Here is a 9,267-nt window from a genome sequence, read left to right on the forward strand (position 1 = left end):
CACATTGTGGACGTGTGGGGAGCGGGGGAAGGATGCGGGGACAGGCAGGGGAGCCATGGGGGACACGGGACGAGGCTGAGGACGGGGGGACATGTGGAGACGCGGGGGGAGACTGGGGACAGGGGAGGGGACTTTGGGCAGACTGGGAGGCATTTGGGGTCCCTTCAGCCCACCGCAAAGGCACCGCTGCCCCCCACCCCCGACAGCCTGAGCCGGGGCGCACTCTGGGTGGGGGGCACACCCGCAGGTGTCCTCCTGCACCTGCGGTCACCCAGTGCCCGCTCTGGGTGCCTCCAGTGTGTGGCCGCCGAGGCCCCGGGCCACGGCCACCCAGCGCGAGGTGAGCCCCAGCACATGGGGGTGGCACACACGTGACTCCCGGGGCTGGACCTGCTGGCACCGCCTGTGACACATGGGAGAGGGGCAGGCCGCAGGGGCGACAGGCATGGGATATGGGCGTGACACGGGTGTGCAGCACCTGACCCGCCCCCAGCACCCCGAGGTGACCCTGCCGCGTGCCCTGGGACCCCCTCGAGAGCCAATAAAGAGCCACCCCTCCCCTGCCCAGACACCTGGGCCCTCGGTGTGTGGGGGAAGGGCGGGGGGTGGCCCAGCTGCCTGAGAGCCTGGTAGATGGAGTTGGGTGGGGGCAGCAGGGACACCCGGGTCCTTTGTATGCGGGGAGGAACATTGGGCGGGGTGGGGGGGAGGTGCGCAGAGGCCTGGGTGCCCTGCACAAGCGCTGAGGAAGGGCTGGTGAAGTGCGTGGGCGTCTGCTTGGAGGTGAAGTGCTTGCTCACAGGGCGAGGGGACTTACCCAGATGGGGGTGCCCAGAGCCCTGGGTGCCTGAGGCGCCTGGCTGCCTCATACACAAGAGGAGGGTGTTCAGCTGCAGAGTGCCACCGGGTCGCCTGGGTGCGTCATAGAAGAAAGGGCCGGGGGAGGGGGGCGTTGTCTGGAGACCAGCAGCTGGATGTCCTTGTCCCCAGGATGCCTTCAGGCAGAGGTTGTGGGGGGAGGGGGGTTTGGCTATGGGGGGAGGTGCGCAGACGCCTGGGTCCTCCATAGACAAGGGCAGGTGGGAGGGCGGGGCGGGCCAGGGTGGTCAGACAGCTGGGTGCCCTGGACACAGGTTGCAGGGGAGGTTGGCTATTTGGGGTGGGGTGGGGGGGTGCCGGAGGCCTTGGTCCTCTGTGCATGGGGGTGAGGGGGTTTGGCTGGGGGTGGCACGTGGATGCCTTCAACCCTCGGATGCCGGGGTTCCCCCAGACTGCTGGGTCCCTGCCAAAGGAGGGCAGTGGGTGAGCTCTTGGGGGTTGTTTGGATGCACGGTTCCTCCATCCCTGGGGCAAATGGGGCTGGCAGGGGGGGCCGCGGATGCCTGGGTCCCTGCAGCTCCTCGTTCCTCCTGCTGTGGATGAGAGGCTTCACGCCTGGAGGCGCCCAAGAGCATGGAAGAGCCACCAGCATGGCCAGCGGTGGGGAGAGCTGGAGGAGGGCTCCAGGGAGGCGGTGAGGGGAGGGAGGCAGGTGGAGAAGGCTTTGTGGCATCCATAAGACAGGCAGGAAGGCGCGGGCGGGCGGGCGGGCGGGCGGCTCACTGGGTGGAGGAAAGAGGCCTGGTGTCCCTGAGGGAGGTGGCCATGGATTTGGGGAGAGTGTTGGAGAGGGAGGCAAGGTGGAGGAGGGGGAAGTGCACAGGGGTAGGGAGGCAGTGGTGAGATGGGCAGGAGGAGTGAGAAGGGCAAGAGGTGCAGGTGGCGCATGGCCGGGACGCCCGGCTCCGCAAAAGAGGCGGGGAAGAGGGGGGGCAGCCCAGTGCCGAAGCCCGGGCTTGAACCAGGGACCTTTAGATCTTCAGTCTAACGCTCTCCCAGCTGAGCTACTTCGGCCTGTCGTGAGCACCAAGCGTGATGGAAGCCGCGGCAGATGCCTGCAGCAGTCCCCGCTCTGCCCGGGGTATGACTGAAACAGCTACAGCTGCTCCGTCGTCCACACAAATACACGAGTCGCCCCATAAGTGCCTTGCAATAGCTGCAGCCGTGGGGAATGGCCAAGGACGGCCAAGAGAGGCATCTGCAGAGCGCGGCTTCCTCCCGTAGGCGTGCTGGGGAAGAAATCCCGCCCAGAGGAGGTTTATGCCCCGAAAGGAAGAGCTCTGAAAGGACGAGCTCACGCCAGTGCCCGTCTGAGACGCGGCGTGGGTGTCGCGGTACAAGGTGGGGAGGAATCCGGCAGTGCCGGTGTGCTGGGCTTGGTCGGTTCTTGCTGTTGAGAGGGACGTGGAGGGTCTGGAGAGGGCCAGAGAGGAACGCCCTGAAGTTGAACGAAGGGAAGGGCCGAGTCCTGCCGCAGGGCAGGGGTAAGCGCAGGCACCGGGCCAGGCTGGGGGGCACGTGGTGGAGAGGAGCTGTGCAGAGAAGGACCTGGGGGGGGTCCTGGTGGACACCAAGCTGGTGACGGAGCACTGGAGCACTGGAGCGGAGCAGGTTGCCCAGCGAGGTGGTGGCAGCTCCAGCCTTGGCGATGTTCCAAAGGCACCTGGGAAACGCGGTGCTGGGCCACCTGCTGTGGGTGACCGTGCTGGAGCGGGAGGTTGGAGGAGGTTGGTCTCCAGAGGTCCCGTCCCACCTGGACGCTCCGGAGATCCGGGGGAGCGGGTGGAGGCTGTGGGGACACGAAGGGGACACGTGGGGACGAGGTTAGGAAGACAGAGGACACAGGGGCCACATGGGGATTGGGGTCAGGCTGAGAGGGACACATTGTGGACGTGTGGGGAGCGGGGGAAGGATGCGGGGACAGGCAGGGGAGCCATGGGGGACACGGGACGAGGCTGAGGACGGGGGGACATGTGGAGACGCGGGGGGAGACTGGGGACAGGGGAGGGGACTTTGGGCAGACTGGGAGGCATTTGGGGTCCCTTCAGCCCACCGCAAAGGCACCGCTGCCCCCCACCCCCGACAGCCTGAGCCGGGGCGCACTCTGGGTGGGGGGCACACCCGCAGGTGTCCTCCTGCACCTGCGGTCACCCAGTGCCCGCTCTGGGTGCCTCCAGTGTGTGGCCGCCGAGGCCCCGGGCCACGGCCACCCAGCGCGAGGTGAGCCCCAGCACATGGGGGTGGCACACACGTGACTCCCGGGGCTGGACCTGCTGGCACCGCCTGTGACACATGGGAGAGGGGCAGGCCGCAGGGGCGACAGGCATGGGATATGGGCGTGACACGGGTGTGCAGCACCTGACCCGCCCCCAGCACCCCGAGGTGACCCTGCCGCGTGCCCTGGGACCCCCTCGAGAGCCAATAAAGAGCCACCCCTCCCCTGCCCAGACACCTGGGCCCTCGGTGTGTGGGGGAAGGGCGGGGGGTGGCCCAGCTGCCTGAGAGCCTGGTAGATGGAGTTGGGTGGGGGCAGCAGGGACACCCGGGTCCTTTGTATGCGGGGAGGAACATTGGGCGGGGTGGGGGGGAGGTGCGCAGAGGCCTGGGTGCCCTGCACAAGCGCTGAGGAAGGGCTGGTGAAGTGCGTGGGCGTCTGCTTGGAGGTGAAGTGCTTGCTCACAGGGCGAGGGGACTTACCCAGATGGGGGTGCCCAGAGCCCTGGGTGCCTGAGGCGCCTGGCTGCCTCATACACAAGAGGAGGGTGTTCAGCTGCAGAGTGCCACCGGGTCGCCTGGGTGCGTCATAGAAGAAAGGGCCGGGGGAGGGGGGCGTTGTCTGGAGACCAGCAGCTGGATGTCCTTGTCCCCAGGATGCCTTCAGGCAGAGGTTGTGGGGGGAGGGGGGTTTGGCTATGGGGGGAGGTGCGCAGACGCCTGGGTCCTCCATAGACAAGGGCAGGTGGGAGGGCGGGGCGGGCCAGGGTGGTCAGACAGCTGGGTGCCCTGGACACAGGTTGCAGGGGAGGTTGGCTATTTGGGGTGGGGTGGGGGGGTGCCGGAGGCCTTGGTCCTCTGTGCATGGGGGTGAGGGGGTTTGGCTGGGGGTGGCACGTGGATGCCTTCAACCCTCGGATGCCGGGGTTCCCCCAGACTGCTGGGTCCCTGCCAAAGGAGGGCAGTGGGTGAGCTCTTGGGGGTTGTTTGGATGCACGGTTCCTCCATCCCTGGGGCAAATGGGGCTGGCAGGGGGGGCCGCGGATGCCTGGGTCCCTGCAGCTCCTCGTTCCTCCTGCTGTGGATGAGAGGCTTCACGCCTGGAGGCGCCCAAGAGCATGGAAGAGCCACCAGCATGGCCAGCGGTGGGGAGAGCTGGAGGAGGGCTCCAGGGAGGCGGTGAGGGGAGGGAGGCAGGTGGAGAAGGCTTTGTGGCATCCATAAGACAGGCAGGAAGGCGCGGGCGGGCGGGCGGGCGGGCGGCTCACTGGGTGGAGGAAAGAGGCCTGGTGTCCCTGAGGGAGGTGGCCATGGATTTGGGGAGAGTGTTGGAGAGGGAGGCAAGGTGGAGGAGGGGGAAGTGCACAGGGGTAGGGAGGCAGTGGTGAGATGGGCAGGAGGAGTGAGAAGGGCAAGAGGTGCAGGTGGCGCATGGCCGGGACGCCCGGCTCCGCAAAAGAGGCGGGGAAGAGGGGGGGCAGCCCAGTGCCGAAGCCCGGGCTTGAACCAGGGACCTTTAGATCCCGGGCTTGAACCAGGGACCTTTAGATCTTCAGTCTAACGCTCTCCCAGCTGAGCTACTTCGGCCTGTCGTGAGCACCAAGCGTGATGGAAGCCGCGGCAGATGCCTGCAGCAGTCCCCGCTCTGCCCGGGGTATGACTGAAACAGCTACAGCTGCTCCGTCGTCCACACAAATACACGAGTCGCCCCATAAGTGCCTTGCAATAGCTGCAGCCGTGGGGAATGGCCAAGGACGGCCAAGAGAGGCATCTGCAGAGCGCGGCTTCCTCCCGTAGGCGTGCTGGGGAAGAAATCCCGCCCAGAGGAGGTTTATGCCCCGAAAGGAAGAGCTCTGAAAGGACGAGCTCACGCCAGTGCCCGTCTGAGACGCGGCGTGGGTGTCGCGGTACAAGGTGGGGAGGAATCCGGCAGTGCCGGTGTGCTGGGCTTGGTCGGTTCTTGCTGTTGAGAGGGACGTGGAGGGTCTGGAGAGGGCCAGAGAGGAACGCCCTGAAGTTGAACGAAGGGAAGGGCCGAGTCCTGCCGCAGGGCAGGGGTAAGCGCAGGCACCGGGCCAGGCTGGGGGGCACGTGGTGGAGAGGAGCTGTGCAGAGAAGGACCTGGGGGGGGTCCTGGTGGACACCAAGCTGGTGACGGAGCACTGGAGCACTGGAGCGGAGCAGGTTGCCCAGCGAGGTGGTGGCAGCTCCAGCCTTGGCGATGTTCCAAAGGCACCTGGGAAACGCGGTGCTGGGCCACCTGCTGTGGGTGACCGTGCTGGAGCAGGAGGTTGGAGGAGGTTGGTCTCCAGAGGTCCCGTCCCACCTGGACGCTCCGGAGATCCGGGGGAGCGGGTGGAGGCTGTGGGGACACGAAGGGGACACGTGGGGACGAGGTTAGGAAGACAGAGGACACAGGGGCCACATGGGGATTGGGGTCAGGCTGAGAGGGACACATTGTGGACGTGTGGGGAGCGGGGGAAGGATGCGGGGACAGGCAGGGGAGCCATGGGGGACACGGGACGAGGCTGAGGACGGGGGGACATGTGGAGACGCGGGGGGAGACTGGGGACAGGGGAGGGGACTTTGGGCAGACTGGGAGGCATTTGGGGTCCCTTCAGCCCACCGCAAAGGCACCGCTGCCCCCCACCCCCGACAGCCTGAGCCGGGGCGCACTCTGGGTGGGGGGCACACCCGCAGGTGTCCTCCTGCACCTGCGGTCACCCAGTGCCCGCTCTGGGTGCCTCCAGTGTGTGGCCGCCGAGGCCCCGGGCCACGGCCACCCAGCGCGAGGTGAGCCCCAGCACATGGGGGTGGCACACACGTGACTCCCGGGGCTGGACCTGCTGGCACCGCCTGTGACACATGGGAGAGGGGCAGGCCGCAGGGGCGACAGGCATGGGATATGGGCGTGACACGGGTGTGCAGCACCTGACCCGCCCCCAGCACCCCGAGGTGACCCTGCCGCGTGCCCTGGGACCCCCTCGAGAGCCAATAAAGAGCCACCCCTCCCCTGCCCAGACACCTGGGCCCTCGGTGTGTGGGGGAAGGGCGGGGGGTGGCCCAGCTGCCTGAGAGCCTGGTAGATGGAGTTGGGTGGGGGCAGCAGGGACACCCGGGTCCTTTGTATGCGGGGAGGAACATTGGGCGGGGTGGGGGGGAGGTGCGCAGAGGCCTGGGTGCCCTGCACAAGCGCTGAGGAAGGGCTGGTGAAGTGCGTGGGCGTCTGCTTGGAGGTGAAGTGCTTGCTCACAGGGCGAGGGGACTTACCCAGATGGGGGTGCCCAGAGCCCTGGGTGCCTGAGGCGCCTGGCTGCCTCATACACAAGAGGAGGGTGTTCAGCTGCAGAGTGCCACCGGGTCGCCTGGGTGCGTCATAGAAGAAAGGGCCGGGGGAGGGGGGCGTTGTCTGGAGACCAGCAGCTGGATGTCCTTGTCCCCAGGATGCCTTCAGGCAGAGGTTGTGGGGGGAGGGGGGTTTGGCTATGGGGGGAGGTGCGCAGACGCCTGGGTCCTCCATAGACAAGGGCAGGTGGGAGGGCGGGGCGGGCCAGGGTGGTCAGACAGCTGGGTGCCCTGGACACAGGTTGCAGGGGAGGTTGGCTATTTGGGGTGGGGTGGGGGGGTGCCGGAGGCCTTGGTCCTCTGTGCATGGGGGTGAGGGGGTTTGGCTGGGGGTGGCACGTGGATGCCTTCAACCCTCGGATGCCGGGGTTCCCCCAGACTGCTGGGTCCCTGCCAAAGGAGGGCAGTGGGTGAGCTCTTGGGGGTTGTTTGGATGCACGGTTCCTCCATCCCTGGGGCAAATGGGGCTGGCAGGGGGGGCCGCGGATGCCTGGGTCCCTGCAGCTCCTCGTTCCTCCTGCTGTGGATGAGAGGCTTCACGCCTGGAGGCGCCCAAGAGCATGGAAGAGCCACCAGCATGGCCAGCGGTGGGGAGAGCTGGAGGAGGGCTCCAGGGAGGCGGTGAGGGGAGGGAGGCAGGTGGAGAAGGCTTTGTGGCATCCATAAGACAGGCAGGAAGGCGCGGGCGGGCGGGCGGGCGGGCGGCTCACTGGGTGGAGGAAAGAGGCCTGGTGTCCCTGAGGGAGGTGGCCATGGATTTGGGGAGAGTGTTGGAGAGGGAGGCAAGGTGGAGGAGGGGGAAGTGCACAGGGGTAGGGAGGCAGTGGTGAGATGGGCAGGAGGAGTGAGAAGGGCAAGAGGTGCAGGTGGCGCATGGCCGGGACGCCCGGCTCCGCAAAAGAGGCGGGGAAGAGGGGGGGCAGCCCAGTGCCGAAGCCCGGGCTTGAACCAGGGACCTTTAGATCTTCAGTCTAACGCTCTCCCAGCTGAGCTACTTCGGCCTGTCGTGAGCACCAAGCGTGATGGAAGCCGCGGCAGATGCCTGCAGCAGTCCCCGCTCTGCCCGGGGTATGACTGAAACAGCTACAGCTGCTCCGTCGTCCACACAAATACACGAGTCGCCCCATAAGTGCCTTGCAATAGCTGCAGCCGTGGGGAATGGCCAAGGACGGCCAAGAGAGGCATCTGCAGAGCGCGGCTTCCTCCCGTAGGCGTGCTGGGGAAGAAATCCCGCCCAGAGGAGGTTTATGCCCCGAAAGGAAGAGCTCTGAAAGGACGAGCTCACGCCAGTGCCCGTCTGAGACGCGGCGTGGGTGTCGCGGTACAAGGTGGGGAGGAATCCGGCAGTGCCGGTGTGCTGGGCTTGGTCGGTTCTTGCTGTTGAGAGGGACGTGGAGGGTCTGGAGAGGGCCAGAGAGGAACGCCCTGAAGTTGAACGAAGGGAAGGGCCGAGTCCTGCCGCAGGGCAGGGGTAAGCGCAGGCACCGGGCCAGGCTGGGGGGCACGTGGTGGAGAGGAGCTGTGCAGAGAAGGACCTGGGGGGGGTCCTGGTGGACACCAAGCTGGTGACGGAGCACTGGAGCACTGGAGCGGAGCAGGTTGCCCAGCGAGGTGGTGGCAGCTCCAGCCTTGGCGATGTTCCAAAGGCACCTGGGAAACGCGGTGCTGGGCCACCTGCTGTGGGTGACCGTGCTGGAGCGGGAGGTTGGAGGAGGTTGGTCTCCAGAGGTCCCGTCCCACCTGGACGCTCCGGAGATCCGGGGGAGCGGGTGGAGGCTGTGGGGACACGAAGGGGACACGTGGGGACGAGGTTAGGAAGACAGAGGACACAGGGGCCACATGGGGATTGGGGTCAGGCTGAGAGGGACACATTGTGGACGTGTGGGGAGCGGGGGAAGGATGCGGGGACAGGCAGGGGAGCCATGGGGGACACGGGACGAGGCTGAGGACGGGGGGACATGTGGAGACGCGGGGGGAGACTGGGGACAGGGGAGGGGACTTTGGGCAGACTGGGAGGCATTTGGGGTCCCTTCAGCCCACCGCAAAGGCACCGCTGCCCCCCACCCCCGACAGCCTGAGCCGGGGCGCACTCTGGGTGGGGGGCACACCCGCAGGTGTCCTCCTGCACCTGCGGTCACCCAGTGCCCGCTCTGGGTGCCTCCAGTGTGTGGCCGCCGAGGCCCCGGGCCATGGCCACCCAGCGCGAGGTGAGCCCCAGCACATGGGGGTGGCACACACGTGACTCCCGGGGCTGGACCTGCTGGCACCGCCTGTGACACATGGGAGAGGGGCAGGCCGCAGGGGCGACAGGCATGGGATATGGGCGTGACACGGGTGTGCAGCACCTGACCCGCCCCCAGCACCCCGAGGTGACCCTGCCGCGTGCCCTGGGACCCCCTCGAGAGCCAATAAAGAGCCACCCCTCCCCTGCCCAGACACCTGGGCCCTCGGTGTGTGGGGGAAGGGCGGGGGGTGGCCCAGCTGCCTGAGAGCCTGGTAGATGGAGTTGGGTGGGGGCAGCAGGGACACCCGGGTCCTTTGTATGCGGGGAGGAACATTGGGCGGGGTGGGGGGGAGGTGCGCAGAGGCCTGGGTGCCCTGCACAAGCGCTGAGGAAGGGCTGGTGAAGTGCGTGGGCGTCTGCTTGGAGGTGAAGTGCTTGCTCACAGGGCGAGGGGACTTACCCAGATGGGGGTGCCCAGAGCCCTGGGTGCCTGAGGCGCCTGGCTGCCTCATACACAAGAGGAGGGTGTTCAGCTGCAGAGTGCCACCGGGTCGCCTGGGTGCGTCATAGAAGAAAGGGCCGGGGGAGGGGGGCGTTGTCTGGAG

This window comes from Struthio camelus, chromosome 22 (genome assembly GCF_040807025.1).
Source record: "Struthio camelus isolate bStrCam1 chromosome 22, bStrCam1.hap1, whole genome shotgun sequence".
NCBI classification, from domain to species: Eukaryota; Metazoa; Chordata; class Aves; order Struthioniformes; family Struthionidae; genus Struthio; species Struthio camelus.